Source organism: Antennarius striatus, chromosome 5 (genome assembly GCF_040054535.1).
Source record: "Antennarius striatus isolate MH-2024 chromosome 5, ASM4005453v1, whole genome shotgun sequence".
Classification (NCBI taxonomy): Eukaryota; Metazoa; Chordata; class Actinopteri; order Lophiiformes; family Antennariidae; genus Antennarius; species Antennarius striatus.
Genome location: NC_090780.1, coordinates 13,736,734 through 13,755,600, shown reverse-complemented (window position 1 = coordinate 13,755,600; position 18,867 = coordinate 13,736,734). Strand labels below are relative to the sequence as shown.

At 38.7% G+C, this 18,867-nt stretch overlaps 1 protein-coding gene across 1 annotated transcript in view; it reads right to left on the bottom strand.

Annotated features, from left to right (window-relative positions):
- Positions 1-12,925, bottom strand: part of LOC137595845 (sodium-coupled neutral amino acid transporter 3-like) — a 38,794-nt gene extending 25,869 nt beyond the window's left edge. Inside the window, exon 1 of the mRNA XM_068316188.1 lies at positions 12,620-12,925. The gene's annotated coding sequence lies outside the window, so the exon portion shown is untranslated. The remainder of the gene's footprint in view (positions 1-12,619) is intronic.
- Between the last annotated feature and the right edge of the window lie 5,942 nt (positions 12,926-18,867).

Below are 18,867 nucleotides of genomic sequence, written 5' to 3'. Positions count from 1 at the left end.
GCGTGGAGCTGGTGTCTTATCCATGGTGTTCCCTGTCTCTTGCCCGTAGCGCCTGGGATAAGCTCTAACAGACCCTTGACCCACAAAGTGGACAAGTGGCTGTGGATGAGGCAATCGTCTGCAAGAAAATGGATGGATGGAAGTAAAATTGTCAGTTTAATACATTAAACTAGATTATAGTATGTAATAAATGACTTTCTGATGTGTTGAAAGAGTCAATTGTTGTGTAATAAGCCAGCACCAATATTTATACCAAAAATTAACATTAAAGCAAATGAGAGTGAATAGAGAGTCAACTGAGCTCATCCCCCCCAGGATGGAACACCACTTAATAATACAATGTGAGGATCTTGGGGGGGGTGAATGTGTGAGAGATTCTGACGCAAGCAGCACAGCCTGGCAGTTCCAACAATTATCAATACGTATTTGTGTGTGCATGTGTGTGCGCTCGCGTGTGTGTGCGTGTGTGTGTGTGTGTGTGTGTGCGTGTGTGTGTGCGTGCGTGTGTGTGTGCGTGTATGTGTGTGTGTGTGTGCGTGTATATATATATATATATATATATATATATATATATATATATATATATATATACACACGCACACACACACATACATACATATATACAAATATATATACATATATATATATATATATATATATATATACACACGCACACACACACATACATACATATATACAAATATATATACATATATATATATATATATATATATATATATATATATATATATATATATATATATATATATGTGTGTGTGTGTGTGTGTGTCTATGTGTGTGAGTGTCTCTTCCGTCACTACTTGATGACTTTCTCCTTCAGCCATTTAATCTTTCTTAATTGATCCTCCACTATAATTTCCTTAATCTGTTTGCATGTGAGAACAATCGTTGACTGCTTACTCTTTTTTGTCTCATGCCATGGTCCGATAGTTCAGCAAAAGCGGATATATATACATATATATAATTTTTTTATATATAATTTTTTTTATATACAGTCAACCCTCGGTTTTCAAACATAATCCGTTCCAGAAAGCTGTTCGAAAAGCGAGTTGTTCGAAATCCGAAACTATTTTTCCCATTATAATTAATGTAAATAACTGTAATCCGTTCTAAAAAACAACTTTTTCTAAGGTTTTTTTTTTACTATTTTACACCATAAGCATTTCGCTCGGCTCCCGAGTGAGTCGCGTTCAGGTACGCTCGGTTTCTTTTGGTTTGGTCGAGAGCCAAATTTTGGTCGAGTTCAGAGACGTAAAATTTGGTTGAGAACGGAAGCGTTCGAAAACCGAGGTTTGACTGTATTTTTTTTATTTTTTTTTTCCCACTATTACTATTACTATTATTATTGCTTGGCTCATCATACTGCCATCTTTTACAGGGTTGCTTTTATCAGCAATATGACTACTTCCACTACAAAGATTTAATTATGAATTAAACAACAACTGACCATCATCTAAACAACTTGGACTTTTTTTTATTAAATCCCTGAACTGCTTCTTGCGTTTCCTGTGTATTTTGAACTAAATGTGACAAATGGCATCAAAATTCTGTATCACACAACTCGATAGCGCCTTTGCCACATCTTTCCATCACAGTAAAACTCACTCTTCTCAACTGTGTCTGCTTATGAGTGGAAAAATGATAGATACAATTGAAAGAAAATACCTTATCTGTCCTTTACGTCAGTGAACAGGAAGAGCTTTTTCGCCGATTAAAGGATTACACATTACCACAATTTCACTGATGAGCAGCTAATACAACATGTTATTGTAAAATAATGGGTTGAGACCTGAGACCTCTGGCAGTCAGGATGATAGAGTAGATCAGATTATGGTGCCATCTCACTCAAGCAGGAAATCAGGATCAAAGAGTTCAGGTCACTCCGTCCACTCTTGATCCTGTGTAAAAATAGCTGCTGACGAGTGAACGGTTGTGTTGAAGCCTCGCGTCCTGTCATACAAAGCTGTGTTTAAGTGCTGCGGCGTGTTCTACGGAACCAACAGCTGCCTGAAATAAGCACCAAAGACTCAGCAATCACCATCCTACAACCATCTGTCAGCATCCTTTTTCCTCACATAAGGGTGAATGCACACATGAACAAACGACACGACAAAACCATATGCCATGTAGTTATGAGAAAACCCATGTTGTTGTTCAGTGATGGAGACCATGGAGACAATAACACTCAGAAGATAGAAGAGATGGCTTATTTTAGTTTGTGTGGCAAATATTCACCAACCTCTAATCAGCTCAACCAACCCAGTAAAAAACTCTTTATGCAAAACGCAACTGACACTACATACTTAGATTTACAATTAGTTTAACACATTAGTCCACAAGTTTGGAGTACCAAAGTGAGGAAGTATTACAAGGCTATTTTTTCTTGAAGAAAAAGTGTGTGTGCGGACAGTCAGAAATGGGCACCAACATTTTCTTGCTTCCTCACTAGAGAAAATATGTAAATATGAGTTGGTTTACTTGTAGCTGTGAAGCTTCTGGAGCTCTGATTTTACTTGGACAAACCTCCTAACAATGGCATCTGAGGATTATGGGTAATCTAGTATTTGATAAAGAAATTTGGCAAATGTTAAAACACCTCCCCCTGAAGGATAAGTCACCTTTGATCTTTGTGCGGCCATTTTATCCAAGAAGTAAATTTAGTTTGTGAACACTAAATTTGAGGTCCACTCCTTTTGCCTCTGCTCAGGCAGAAAGAGCAAAGCTGGGTGGGTGAGGCTACTGAATACAGAGTACCACTAAGAATCTCACAGATGAAGTCTCTGCATCATTACTTTCCATTTATATTCTTCCTGCCATGTCTGTCTCTGTCCTTCTGCTGCAGGCATGTTACATGCCATTCATAAACCAGCAGGGAGAATAAGAGATTAAATTCCAATAAGAGATTTATATGTCATCGTCTGAGATGCTCCTCATCTCAAGAGTCCTGTAATCTGCTGTGATGTACCCACATCAGAAGACATAATATGATGCAGGATGTGGTCTTTGCTAAAATATGTAAAAACAATCCAACATTAGAAGGTTTATTAAGTCAGATTTTTGTTTATTAAAAAATGATTTGAAATTCACAAACCAAAAGGAATGCAACGTTTTGACATTTTTGATTTTAGGGTGACAGGGATATTTAAAGCTTCTGATGTTATTTGTATATTTAGTATATTTCTGTGATTAGCTGACTTACTTTTTCCAGGTATAATGTCACACTGGGAGTTTACTCCAAGAATTCTATCCAAATGGTGTATTATTCACATCAATAATTGATTAGATACTCCCGTCTTATAGTTTTCCAAACCCCCAAGTTCAAACCAATATGTAATTCCCACATATTACTGTATATTCCTGTCTTTCTGTCTTCCCTTCCTGACTTTCTCTACATCATCAAACTGCCTACTGAGGCAAAAATGCCAGAAAACTAATTTTAGTCGCTCAAACCTGGTTTCATTCCATTTTATCTATTCATTAGTCTGCCTCTAATCCCGTGGGATTTTGCATATTTATCATAAACACAGCAACAGGGTTGATCAGCATAGTCAGAGAGAGAAAGAAGGAACTGTAATTATGAATTACATTTTAAAATGAACAAACTAAATGGACAAACAAAAAGAATTTTGAGAAAGTGGCACAGAAATAGCAATCTGCACTTGTTCTGACAATTAACAATAAATGCATCACCGAAACACCAACACATAAATCTCAACCACCGTTGTTTCGTCTATATAAATGTAAAGTTATTACTTCTGTGCAGTTTAAGATTATCTGAAATGCCACACAAGTGGACGGATATGACTTTTGACCTTGTTTTTTTCAAAATTATAGGAAGAAAGCTCATTAACATTCTAAAGGAAAATGCAATATGAATGACAGTGAAGGTGGGTGAACAGCTTGGAAAAAACCTGCAAGGTCATAGTTCCCCTTCGCACTGAGACTCTGTGCATGGAGCCACAGTGAGTGCCTGTGTTCAGTGACTTACCGCCACACAGCGCTAAATCTGTAAAAACAATACTTATTACCAACTTGTCCGGAGTGTCTCCCTGCCTCATACCCATAAATTCGCTGGGACAGGTTCTAGTAACCCCATGAATGAAGGAATGAATGAATATTTAATTTAAAATACAACCATTTAAATAACTTGTGGTTAAAAGATTCTTTGCTCCAAACCTATCTTTGGAAATCAACATTCTAAACACACCATGGATAAAGATTTCTTTTTTGTATTAACATTAAAAATCTTATGTTATTGACGCTGCAACTCAAAAAAAGTACATGAAATATATATATAAATATATAAAATGGGAGAAAAATATATAATCCAGCTGTCATAGTTCAAGTTAAAAAATATTTATTCTCTTAGACACTGCATTATAATATAGTGTAAAATAACTGATCAACAATAACCAATCAATAAATAACATCTCTGATAATAATTATTTCTTTATGATACTGATTTTCAGTCATATGATTCAGCCCTGAGTCAAAGATCCCTTTTATTTTCCTTTATGTGTCTTCCTTAATCCGGCATCTGCTTACTTTGGATCACTATTTTTTAGTGACTCAATAAAATGTATTTCCTCTGTAAAACTGAGAAGAGTAAAAATCTAGTTATTTTTCCCCTCTGGTCTGACTGTTGAGTAGAAGTTTGATGTAAAGCTGGAAAAATGTGGATTGTCTTGTGACATGCCTGTGTGGGATCACTAGTCTGGTGACTCACTGAAAATAGGGTTTATTTATAGAACTGCTAATACTATCTGTCACCCTTGCTCAGCTCCAACACTTAACACTCCACAACAGGAAGGGACAGCAGAATAGTGAAACATAGGGAGAGCAAGATGAGTGGTGAATGCACAAGGGTAAAAAGGATGAACTAGAGGGCAGCAGTTACAGTAGGTCCTCTGAGTCAAAACAAGAGGGGAGTGGAGTGATGTGGGGCAAGACCGATCGATATAATATTAACATTTACAATCCTGAGTCAGGCACTGGGGCTCACTTTAATTTGTGTGTAGAATGTCAGTAGCATCTGATCAAATTGCGATCAAATTTACTTGAATATTTTGCAAGCAATGTTGAAAAGCTGGAACACTACAGAAAAATGCCTTAATTGTACACTAAAAATGTCAATGCTCACTACGCGCTAGCTAAGTTCAAGTTCCAGTACCCTGTTTGATGTCAAAATAGTTCATACATCTGCATTTGGTGTTCTAAATTCTTTTTCCCTTTATCTTCACAGCCCATAAAACGACTAGTCAGAACATTTGTAGGTTAAGCCACAGGAACAATCACAGGATTTGATTGCAAACAAACCTACTGGTGATGAAAAGTTTAATTTTAATTTTTGAAAAGAATGCATATACCTTCCTCTGAGATGTTCTGCACAATACAGTAACATTTTAGAAACAACGATGCCTTCAAAATAAAAGTCTGTTGAATTTGTTGAGTGAACAGATAATTTAAAATTAACTTCTATCCATTCATCCATTTCTTTGTAGATGAGATGATCATAATCCTATCTCTCTCGCAAAAGGTGGGGTATACCCTAAGTAAAATGCCAGGTCATCTAGATACACAATAACAATTTTATTTTAAAAAAAACTGTATCTACTCTATTGATTAAATTGCATAATAATATGAAGCCGTCATTGAAATATGTAAATCCAACAATGTATTGTCAAACAAATAATTACAACTGATGATTTAATTGTCTTCATCTATTTATTTTAAACCCCCAAATATAAAATACTCAGGATAAAATACTCTTTTATTTTGTTAGTCACATTTTGAAAATTAAATAATATTATCTGAAATGCTTCAGCACATCGCAGATATGAACACAATGTTTGGGGAAAACAAAAGATATTCACCCAGCTCTGAATTATGTACCAGAAACCCTCACCTGAGACAATTCACCTTCACAAAATGAGCTTAAGTTCAACCGGTGACCACGAAAATAAAAAAAAATGCAAATATATGTCCCTAAATAAGAGAAGAAAAGTAAGAAAATATATATATTTGACTTATACTCAAGAAACTTAAAGTGACTGACTGATGATAGAACCCACCCTTTTTCATAATGGTAGAAAATAACCTTTGTGTCACATTCTTTGTAGACTTTCATCTGAGAGCTTCAGCAAGAGACAAATTACCTGGAGGGATCTGTGGCTGTGGGCGTCTATCTGGGGGGCTGCAGCACTAGATGTTATATTGCTCTCCTTTATATTTTAAAAGCCACCAATGGAGGTATGGCGTTGGCTTTGTCACAATATGATCCCTAATGATCATATCATGATGCTAGATGCTAGCAAGTTGCATCTAAAGTGAGTCATATCCAGTGGTGAAGTCGATTTTACTCACAGGTAATTAATGTTTTCATATCTACTTCCAATAGACGAATAAAACATTTATTATTGTCAACTGAGCTTATGTCAGAAAAGAAAAGGGAAAATCATCAATGACAGTTCCATCTTATTTTATGTTTCACACAACAAGCCTGCTTTTTGAAATCAGTGTTTTTTCATAGACATACCCTGACTTCTTGTAAAACAGTTTTTGTCAAAGATGGCGTGTATTTACCCACGATGCATGTGTTCACTTCAGTTGATCGGAATGAAGTTAGGGTGAAGCACCGGCCAGGACTGTAGAACAGTGCTGGCACACTAAAGTCAAATGGAGCCAGCACGCTTAATGCCAGCACATTCCTCAGAACAAAATGATTTAATCTTGCTATCCCAGTGTTAACCAGAGATATCTGACAACACAACCAACACTGCTGCTGACACACAACACAACTAACTGCTGGTGAATGAATGACATGTACAAATTATCTCCCTGGATGATCATGCTGAGTCAGCTGAACAGTAACACTGCTGGAGACCTAGACCAGTGGTAAACATAAGAGAGGGTTAAAGCACTCAAGTAGTTTGATTTAATACATCATAGAACTAACATAGAAATATCCTGTTTCAAAAAATGTTCTGGTAGACAGTCTGTAGCTGGTTACTCAAAAAACACAGCATCTTTGGCAGTTTTGGAGGATGAGTTGATATTAGCTTATAAATTTAGTGAACACTATTTGAGTTGGCTGCCTGAGAGTCACAGAAAAAGGAAAGATGTCCATAAACGTGACAGAACATGAAACTTCAAAACATAACCTCTTCCATGAACATGTCTGAGACTGAACACAGAGACCTCCATCCTCAACGGTATCTGTTCAGGATGGAGCAGAAACTATATACTATCTGATGAAAATCAAACTGAACTGTTCCCATAAACTAAAGTAGCAACAAATTGTTCTTTTTGTATAAAATACTTCACATCATCATGAGTAAATTAGATTAACATTTAACTTTAAGAAATACAAAGCAGCAATCACAATTATTTCATGATGATGAATAACACAACTGTGTAGAGAGAAAAGTGTCCTGATATAATCACCAAAAAGTCATGTTAAGCTTGATTTAAACCCCATAAATCATTCAAGTTATTATAACAAAAGAGCAAGTAAAGTGGTGAATTACCACCATCAAGTAGCTTGAAACATAGAATGTTTGCTTGAAAAATGACTGAAAAAAAATCCATTAATTTTCAAAATTACTATGCAGCATGCAGGAACACAAACAATGCCACTGCTACTACAAGGGAATCATGTGATAACGGTGCATCAGTGACAACAATATGATAATCAGTGGATCAGACAGTCCCCCTTTAACGGCACACTGGTCAATGGCTGCTCTGTCTGTCCTCAGTCATGTGCCCTCAGTTGGGACTGTCCTCCCCCGGCATCTGTTACTCCACTCCCTCCTGCTTCCTCCCACTTCCTCCTCATCACAACAAAGGAGAGCCAGAGAAGGTGAAGGTTGCACAGCTGATTGTCACATGCTGGTGCACCTTGGATAATACTTGTGATTACAGTTCTGACTGAGGCTCAGGAGATTATATTCAGTCTTTAGTGGGCTGTAAAGCGAGGTAGACTTCCCCTGATTTTTTTTTTTTGTCTGAAGTGTCTTGAGCAGTCTCATTTTTTAAAAAAAACTATCACAAAAAAGAGATTTCTGTAACCTAACCCTTCACTCTTAACATTTCCCGATGAAAAGGCTAGGTGAGAAAAGTGTCCTGGTGCAATGATCTAAACATAAGAATAATAAAATGAAAGCATAGATGTCAGAAACAATATGACATATCCCTGTTTTCAGTCTGCAGATTACCAAACTGAACAAACTGGTTATGGGATACACACTTTTATGATGCACATGAAACATCTGTGTGAGTTATGGGTGGCAGATTTTGAGGAGATGTAGAAAGATTTTATAGATTCTATTACATTATTATCATCTGAGGCCAAGGTATCGATAGTGACGAATGTACAGACAGATGGACAAAGGAAACTACACATGCCCCCTTTGGATGGAGCATAAAAATAAGTCATAACACTGTGAAAAGACTTGTCATAGAGGAAGAGGACCACACATCAGCTGTGCCTCTTGTCTCTTACACCCAGTTTACTCCACCACCCTCTTTTATTCTTGTAATCTCCACCCCTCCCCCAGCCTTGTTCTCTCTCTTACTGATTTTTCCTCCTCTCTTAAGCCCTCAGGAGGTCTGTCAGACTCAGGTGTCACAACAGAGTTCTTCACATGCATGCTAACTCCACACAGAGCGGTACTCACACCTGGAACTGCCGTGCTGTGCGGTGACAGCACTACCCACTGTGCCACCGTGCCGCCCATGTGTCTATATGTGTGTGTGTGTGTGTGTGTGTGTGTGTGTGTGTGTGTGTGTGTGTGTGTGTGTGTGTGTGTGTGTGTGTGTGTGTGTGTGTTGTGTGTGTGTCACACTTAAATAAAACAGCGTGTTAAATGTGTGTGTCAATGTGGAATTTTATTTAAATGAAGCATATTTTATACTCTGTTTGATTCTTCTCCATCAATTGTTGATTACTAGACAGCACACTATTGAGAGAATAATAATTTGTCCTTATTTAGAGCCCATACAACAAATGAGCTGATATTCATTCTTAGTGACATGACCTTGTGCAGGCAGCATCTCATCAATGCCTTCTACTTACAGTAGAAGGAATATTTACACAGTAGAGTTGTGACATATGTATTTTTTCTTATCCTAACTAAAAAGCAACATATCACCATGAGTTGACAGTTATTACGCCATCCTTCAATGTAAGATGCATTTCAGTTATCACTGTTTGATAAAAGTAGTTTCAGTCAAGAAACAGACTTGATATTGTGGCAGTGTTTGAGTACATCAGCAGCTTGTGGAATGGCTTTGAATGTTGGCTTCTCAACAGAGTAAAACTGAATGATTATGCTACACAAATAATAAGCCATGATTACTGTTAAAATATTTGCTTTGAAAAGCCCAGGAGACTCCTAACTATACTAAGTAACCATCCTCTGAGGCAGGTGCGTGCTGCCAAAGTACATCAAACGCTGCTAGATATTTTGTTCTACAATGTGACACAAATGTACAAACATTTTCTAATGATGTGTCACGCCTTCAAATGACCACATTTATATCCTCCTCTGAATCAAATAATGTCAAAAGGTTGGTGTTAACTGTATGGGCAGTAACACAAAGGTGTGTGGCAAGTAAACCCTCACACTGCTTTGCGTGGGTTTACAGTATTAACACATACACATTATATAGAAATTGGTGCTGTCAGGTGATTAAAAAAATAATCTAATTAATCACATTTTAATGTTGTACCTGCTAAAGGCCCCCAAATAAAGAATTTGAATTGTAGGACATTACAAAACTGTACCGCATGACTAATCAATAGAATGCACCAAGAAGAGAAGATTTGAAATCCACATTTTTATTGGTTAAGTGTGCTTTATAAATGAATTTCAAAAGAAAAAAGGTCAAACACATCAGGAAACCATTTAGGCCAGGTGCATTTCTCAAAAATGCAATACAAATACAGATAAATAAAATAAATAAAATTCAGAAATAAAACAAGGCTGAGTTTCAAAAAGGCCCACAAGCAGACGCAATCAAGATGAATACTAAAGCTGACTCAATAAGCAATACAAAATGAATAGTAGAACATGCCTCTAAATAAGGCAACATCAATAGCAAGATGTCAACAGGCTTATCCTAAGCTAACGTTACAGGAACTGACAACAGACAACTCTGTGTCCTTGACATGTTTTGCATTTAAATGATACGTTAGGCTGGAGCTGCTTCGGTGAAAATTCTCTTTTACAAAAGGTACAAATATTATTATTATTAATAATAACAAGAACAACAACAACAACAACAACAATAATAATAATAATAATAATAATAATAACAATAATAATAATGGATTAGATTTATATAGCACTTTTCTGGACCCTCAAAGACGCTTTACATCGGATCGATTATTCATTCACTCCTCATTGATACTTGGTGATGGTAACTATGTGTGTAGCCGCAGCTGCCCTGGGGCAGACTGACGGAGGCGTCTACAGCGCAGATTGGCAGCGCAGAATCACCGCATTTTTGTTAATAGTCCTGTCTTTGTTCTTTTTAGAAATAAACTTTCCGCCCAAAGGTCCGAGTGGGCTTGTGTCGCTCTCCTGTGTCGCGTCCATCTCTGTTGTCAGTCACTCAGCTTTTGACTAGTGGCGCAGGTACGAAGTGACGTCACTGCAGCTTACGGGTCACTCAATGGGACAAATTTGCCACTCATGTTAGTTGCGTTAATTTTTACAGCGCGTTGATTTGCAGCGTAATTAATTGATATCATTAACGCGTTAAAGTGACAGCCCTAATAGAAACGTATTCAATGCTATAAATGATTAATAATATTTTCACAGACACAAATCACACTCAAAAACCAGTGATTAGAAATTTCATTACAGTGCTTTTGCAGTAAAATGGTTCTTATTATAACCCTTATCTATAGAATTATAATGATTTACTGTAATTATCAGGTTTCCTCGGCACCACAGCTTGATATTTAACCAGAGAGTGTACGTGCACTCACAATAAGCTATCATCAGGCTGATTCTAGATGATTACCAGTTCAAAAACTGGTAAATTATAAATGTGGAAAATTTGTTTCTTCTTTTTAATTAGATGACTAAAATCAAACCCCTGTTGGAGCTCATTGCCAAACAGAAGCACACGTCCTTCCAAAGCACTGAAAAGGTCACAGCAAGGTGTTTCTTTCTTCTCATCGTGAATTTTCTGCACCACTCCACTAATCCCTTCATGTTTTCATTTCATTTCTTCAGAGGTAAATCATTACTGCTGCAGGAGATGCTTAACATAGATGTGGTTCTGATCAAATTCAATACTCACAATAAAAGGTAGGAGAAAGAATCATGAGATGAGCAATGGGATGAGCAACAAGCTTTGTTTGTGCCTAGTGAATCATTTCTTGTTTTGTATGAAGGCTGTGTCCTTCACGAAACATCTCTTCAAACTCTTAATTGATGATCAATATGATCAATAATACAATCTAATTCACAGCAACACAGGATTCAGTCACACACCAGATCAAAAGATCAGCCTGCCCGACAGTGAATCTGATCATTCACACTGTGATCTCTCTATAAGATGAGGCAGCACATGAGGTCAAGGCCAGCCAGTGAGAGGGGTGGGATGAATATAACAGCAGAGGCTAAGCAGGACAGGCGTGAGCTCCAGACAGCTCAGGCCAGACAACTCCAGAGGTTATGTTCTTGCATGCTGCCTACAAGCCCGTTAAGTGAGTCATCCTTGAGTGAAAGGCCGCTGTTACAATGTCATCCAAACTATATAATATGGTTTGCTCCAGGTTGGATACATAAATAGATCTGCTGTCTTGTAGGAAAACTGTCATAATGAAAAAATAGGGACGCAATATCAGGTGAAAAATCAGATCAATAAGACCCAGTAAGTGCTCAACATGATCATTTTGCATTGTGTTGTTTTTTTGTTTGCTGTGTCCATCACAGTTGGCATGACTGCCAAACATGAAGAACAGATGGCACCTGTAGCCACTCAGCACATACCTCACTAGCACGTATTAAAAATATGGAGTCAATCCAAAAACAAAGCTTTAAAGTGTGACGCATTTGCCTCAACAATGATAATCCTCTTTCTGAGGGCCAAACATGAATTAAAAGTACAAATAATCCTTCAGTTTGAAGTTGAAGCAGGGATAAACCAAAGGGTTCATTAGGAGGTTCCAGTCCGTCTCACCCTTCTACAAGTCTGATCCCAGTAATCTGTCCATATGATTGTGTGACAGAGGAGCTGACACGTGTGAATCGCTGGTGTCAATCTCAAAATTCATCCTCTGATATTCACTATTAATGTTGGTCAAAGATTTTAAGATAAGATCTAAGAAGGAATAGGTCTGTGTTGTTCAAAGGGGGAGCACTGAATCCCAATAGTACTAAGCATCCATTCAAGAAGCTCCAGAGCAGCGTGGAATGTCACCTCGTGATCTGGCATTCCTGAATCTTCATTTCACTTCGCATGCACCTGCACGAAAAGCGTCATTTTCTTCTCATCTAAGTGTTAAAATGGTATTTCGTTTCATATGTGTGTGAAAACGTGTTAGTATACATTACACGGAATACACAATCTGTCGGTGCCTTACCAGAGAAGTACCACTGTCCTCTTCCAACTCCAAATATCTCCACACAGATGTGATGCCTCCGCTCCGCTCCGCTCCGTCTGAACACGGTGCGTGTCGTCCTGTTCCTTTCCGATCTTCCCCTTTAATAGCGTAAATGTCATGTGTTTCCCACTAAATTGTCCCGTAATCTTCTCAAAAGTGGGATGTGAATTGTGTTCAGGTTCCGCCTACCGCTCGTACAGCGACCCCAACCCAACGATTGTTGTGTGTATTGTGTGGCCAAGTCAGAGCGCGCAGGCGGACGACATCCTCCCGTTTGGCACACGCATTTTCCTTCGTTTGGAAATGACGAGGGTTGGTCTCATCGCTCGGTTACAAATGTGTTTCAATATGCTGGGCATGAAAGCATTGTTCCACTCAGTGATGATGGAGGGGTGTTTTTCATGATGATGGATTCATCGTCGTGCTCGACCGAGCATCACCAGAAAATGAGATCGTGAACGACCGATGGGACCACACACACAAGAAAGATTTATTTCATAGGCTCGATTGTTTACTCTTTGACAAGCTATAAAACTGAGGGATATCTTAACAGACGGGATATCGATCCACTTGCCGTGTTATTTTTGACGCAATAAATAACGTAAACAATTGCCTGAGCCATGTGTCACAAAAGCGCGCTGCTGCTTACGCACGCAGGATACGCACACTCTCTTTCTAGGTCATCGGCTGCGACGCGTTCTGACGTCACGCCGCTCCGGGGAGCGACTCTATTCTCTCTACCCCATCTCATTCTCACAAAGACACACCTGTCCTTGAGGTAGATTGTATAGGATTCCTTATTCTTTCACCCTGAGGCAACGTACAAACGCACACATCTTTTATTTTAATTCCCCCCCCCCCAATACGTTTGAATGTGTGAGCACTGAAATGTCTGGGTTTTCTCCCCTTAATACCAGGCTCTCCTCCTAACCAGGAACAACAATTTCCTTTGAAGTCATTGAATAAACTTGACCTTGTGGAAAGCGGATCACATTTAACCTCTGAGACATAGACGCCCAGCATCTGGTCTGAGGTTGACACAGTGGGGAGCAGCTATCTGTAGAGGACCGGGCCAAAGATGCTGAGAAAGTGGCATGGTGCATCCCAGAGGTCTGAGGGGGAGCTCAACAGCTGTAGCCTATGCTATAGTTCAAAGTTAGACTCCTTAGTGCAGAAAGACATTTCATATGTGGTTCATTTCTGCTGTCCTGTCCTCTGGCTCCTCTTCACAAACAGCACAATGTTTGCTAATTTAATCACTGTCAACTAATGAGGAGGAGAGGGCGAACAGCAAAGGACAGCTGGCTGGCACAGTGTTTTCTTGAAGCTGTGAACTCTGCCTACTGTCTTCTTTTAATGATGTGTGTGCATTCTAACCTTGCCTCACCGATCTGTCAGGTTGTCACGTGAGGTGTGTGCTGGTGATGCAGAGGGCATTCTCAATACTAAAAAGGGTGCAAAGCAAGGCCGATTTACAAAGGATACACATTAGTGCAACAGAAAGGTTCCTTCTTGACACCATCTTTGTTTATTTACACACTAGAAACCAAAAGTGCTCCTGTGTGATTTCAGTTGCATACAAATATTTTCCAAGCAAAAGAGGTGTCATAAACCCTGAAATTACTGTGCAGTTACTATGACTTCACAATTAAGTATTGATAGCTGCTATTTTACTCTTCTGGTCGTGAGTTCCACATAAATTATCCTATGTTCGCAATGTCACATTGAGTCCTATCCTCTAATCCCACTGGGTCTTTCCATTTATACAGTTGTCAACTCAATGCTATTACAATTTACACTTCTTGTTTTTTGTTTTCTTTTGTTTTGTTAATCAAGTTGAATGAATATTTGTGATTTACACCAAAATTGCTAGAAAAATGTTTGAAGAAAAAATGGCATCCCATTTTGACAGATGAACAGGTTCTGATACACTGTGAGTTAAACATAGATGAAACTGGACAAACGAGGTCGGTAGGACAGGCAGCACTGGAAAAAAGAAATAAAAAAGGACGAAAGAGTGATAGAGTGGTTTATTTTTCACGCACCCCCAACCAGTCCAGAAAGAGCAGTGATGCTGTAAACACTACCTCCACTTCTGACTCAAGAGGTGGAACAACAGTGACCTCCATTACACCAGTGTATGGCGCATGGCTCAACACAGAAGAGCCAACACATCAGGACAGGACTCAACAGTCTTCCTTCACCTCAAGGAAGAGGGGCACTCATTTCAGGACACCGATGTCCAGATCTTGGACAGGGAAGATAAATGGTTTAAGAGAGGTATGAAAGAGGCCATCCACGTCAAAGTGGAGAAGCCATCTCTGAACATGGGGGGGTGGTCTACGACATCACCTTTCTCCCATTTACAATCGTGTCCTTTCAAAACTCCCAAAAAGATTGTCTCAGCAGACTGACCCAGGTGATGTGTCTCATACTAATGACCCTCACTAGCATACAAAGGTGAAACTCACATCTAAGCGACCCCCTTTGACACCCCACCAACAATCGTTGAGGAGCCAGACGGGTTTCAGCGATGGTCGTTGGAATGTGAATAGCACTGACCACACCCCACAGGGTTTATAAACTGGGACAAGATCAGCCACCCTCTGAACTGAAGAAGTCTCTTGGATGAGAGATGAAACTTTCTTAACGTCCAGTGGATTGACTTAAACAGCTTTTTGGATACACCAGTGTAATGTCCAAACAGCACAGCAAGAACCACTAAAAGCGCCTCAGTTCAACCGTAAGACGATTGCATTTAAAGGACTAACTGCAACAAAGCTTGGATCACTGATCAGAGATTCTGATTGATAAATGGCAGAAATTGATGATTATGCCAGAGAGTGTACTAGTTTAAAACCATATTGCTGTGATGATTAACTCCACCACTCTAACCATCCACCATGCTATAGCGTTCAGCGTGTCAGCTCCAGAATGTCCCTGTTCATGAGATGTAATGTCATTTATTTTGGAGGCACTGGTTCTAAAACCAAAATGGACAAACTGACATTTTTGGCAACCAGACAGTAGCAGACAAGGAAAGGCCAGGGGATGACAGCTTTTGTTTGATTGTACATCTGTCCAGACACCAGCTGGTAAAATTTGTTCTTTCTAAATCAATGCCATAAGCATAGTAGCAATATACAATTCAGTTACATCAGGTTTCTACAAAATGTATGCTAAAGTTGAATAAATAAATTTCTTTAGTCTTTATGAAGATATTACCATGTTTTGATCAGAAAATTGTATTGCTAACCAATATTTTTGGAGGAGACAACCTTTGTAGACAGTAGGAAGTATGTCGTTTTAGACTATTGTTGTTAAAACATGACTGAGGAACTGCTTTCACTTTGCTCTCACCAAAAGAAGCAAGAATTGGTGAGGAATCCTTGCATAAACAGCAGTACACACAACAAAGTATTACAAATCTTTGATTCATTCAGGTCAGGCAAACCTGCCCTGCAGCAGATGAGCTTATGATGTGATAAATACAAGTGGAATCAGACTTCTCAAAGGGCTCTGAACACTGTCTGATTTTGACTAGCTTTATGGAAACCAAATTCAATTCATCAGGAGATTGTATATCCCAAAAGTCCCAGAAAAACAGTGATTCTGACAACTACACATACATGTAAAAATCTGAATAAAAAAGAGCCTTATTCGCTTTTGAAGCTAAGTCCCAGAGACAGCTATATGCGTATATGATGAGTGGATAACAATTTTACAAGGAGCTTCTACTGAGATTTATTTCCTCCTGTCTGTTACACAGAGCTCTTCAGGCCCTGCCATGTACATAGTTAGGAGAACTGCATCTCTTCACAGACCACTAAACCCATTCAGTTTATTGTGCTGAGCCTAGTTATAAGACGCTGCAATCAAAGTTAATTCAGGTCAATCAAGTGCATTTATCATTTGAGGAAGCGATGGCAGTTCAAAGCAACATGGTCCTCTCAGGGCTCAGCATGTAAAGCCATACTACGGAAATGATGTGCTTATGCAATTACCTGCAACCTGGGTACAGAATAATAGAGCTTAATGTTGGCCTACATGCAGTCTGGTGAGGATATATAAATGACTTGTGAATCAAATGCGGTGGTGAGTCCTTTTCTGTTTGAGCACCAACTAATGCTGACATCATTTCACATGGCATCCCAAGGGTTACAGGGATGAGTCAGTCATGTGGTGTTGAAGAATATCCCACACCTGCTTATTTTCTCAGGTCTGTTTATAGAAAAGATATGAATAAACTTGGGGAGGTGTGATCATAGTACCATTTAATTGGATTGTGAAGGAGTTTTTAAAAAAATATATATACCCACCTTCATTACATTTTTGATTTAATATTCATTTACTTTGTATCACAAATAGGCAATATACTGTATATGTTAAAAGGTCAGAAACCGGTTGAATGGGCAGGAGGAGATGGGATTTTAGCCTGTGCTACAGTGTAGTGGGGCCAAGGTGTTGTGGTGCAAACAGTGATATTGCGATAATGACGTGTCTGACAATGTAAGAATGATGTACCTTACCCACCAGGTGGGCCTCCTGCTATCTATCTAGCTATCTACTGTATCTATCATTAAATTTTGATGTGTCTAGAAATGTTTAACATCTCATAATTCATCTGTTAAAATGTCAGAAGTATTTTTTATAAGATTTACGAAACTTTAGTTAAAATGTCCTCTGCTTGTAAAGAAAACAAGCCAAAACTATGTTTTCTTAGGTCTTACACGACCCTGCAGAGAGTGGTTATTAAAAGATTAGAATTTGATTTTGGATAAAGCTTGTTTGAATTAAAGGGTATTGTTGAGCCTTGGTGGGGGTATTTTCTCTTGGGGGGCATTTTAATTTACTGTAAACCTCAAAGCCAACAACAAACATCAACTGAAAACAAATGCTGTATTATCAATAACTAACTGTAAATGTTATGTAATGATACTGTATACCTGAGGAGACTCACCAGGGGAAGGCTGTTTGCTATTCACTTCAGACTTTGGTCATCTTCCTCCATTAAATACATAAACATAGTCTGAAATGTAGTACACACTCGCGTACACTCAGATGCATGCACACACCGACATACACATACACATGAGCAAAACGGATCAGAGATTTTACAGGAAAAAAGTGGAAAAGACCAAGTGGGAGTAAGGAGGGGCAGAATGATACTTTCAAAAATCTAAAAGTCTAAAAATATTACTCAAAGTATTAGTTTTTGTGAATCAGTACCTGTTGTTGGGCAGATTATGTTAAAAAAAATTCCCCTTTAGTTAGTCTTTTAATTCGGCTTTTATCAGGATTATACAAATAGCATTTGATGGATTTTGATGAAACCTGGTGTTAAGGAAGAGACCATATCATTCATGGAGCAAATGTGGATAAAGACGCTTGTTTTTTTCTGTTTTATTGATCACTTTAGTCACTATAGACGACATGACAAACTACCACAAACGTGGGGTGGAAGGGTGAAGCATCATGAAGTCATCACATGAAGTGAGATCCTGAAAAAAACATCCACGAGTGAAAAGTAATTTCTCTTCAATAACTGAAATTATTATCTTACATTTTTTGCCAATTCAAAAAATAGGTTTTCACATACGGAGTCCTTTTTAGGAGGGTCAAATTATGATGAGACTGTTACTTCCAGGTGGACTTACTTAATGGGGAAACAATTGTTTATATACAGCTTTTATTTAACCCTTATCTTGAAATAATTGTCACAAAAGTGAGGGATGTGAGCATAGAATGGAAGAAGTGTCTTTTGTGTTAAATTGGACTTGAGTATTCTATGGAAGTTTGACGCATTTATAGGAATGGTCTGCAGTATTGCTAACACATTGATAGTGGATGTGTGCTAGCAGCACACGATGTACAAATGAAGTAACATGAATCTTTTCCATGCAATCACCAAAAGGCAGGTGAATAAGGTGGTCTGTCAAGTGGGCCCTATCAGTCTTGGTTGCTCCGCATCCCAACATGTGGGGCGGCGGTGGCTCAGTGGTAAAGCGCGGTCATCCAATGTTCAGAGATCGGTGGTTCAATTCCCAATGCTGAGGCGCCCTTGAGCAAGGCGCTATCCCCCTCACAAGTTGTTCATTTGGGGCGCACCACAAAGGAGCTACCTGCCACTCTACCTCCCTGCATGCGTACAGGCCCCCCTGTGTGTGTTTGTTTTTTGATGGCCTGTACACACTAACATATGGATTTGATTGGACTAGGGTGTGTTC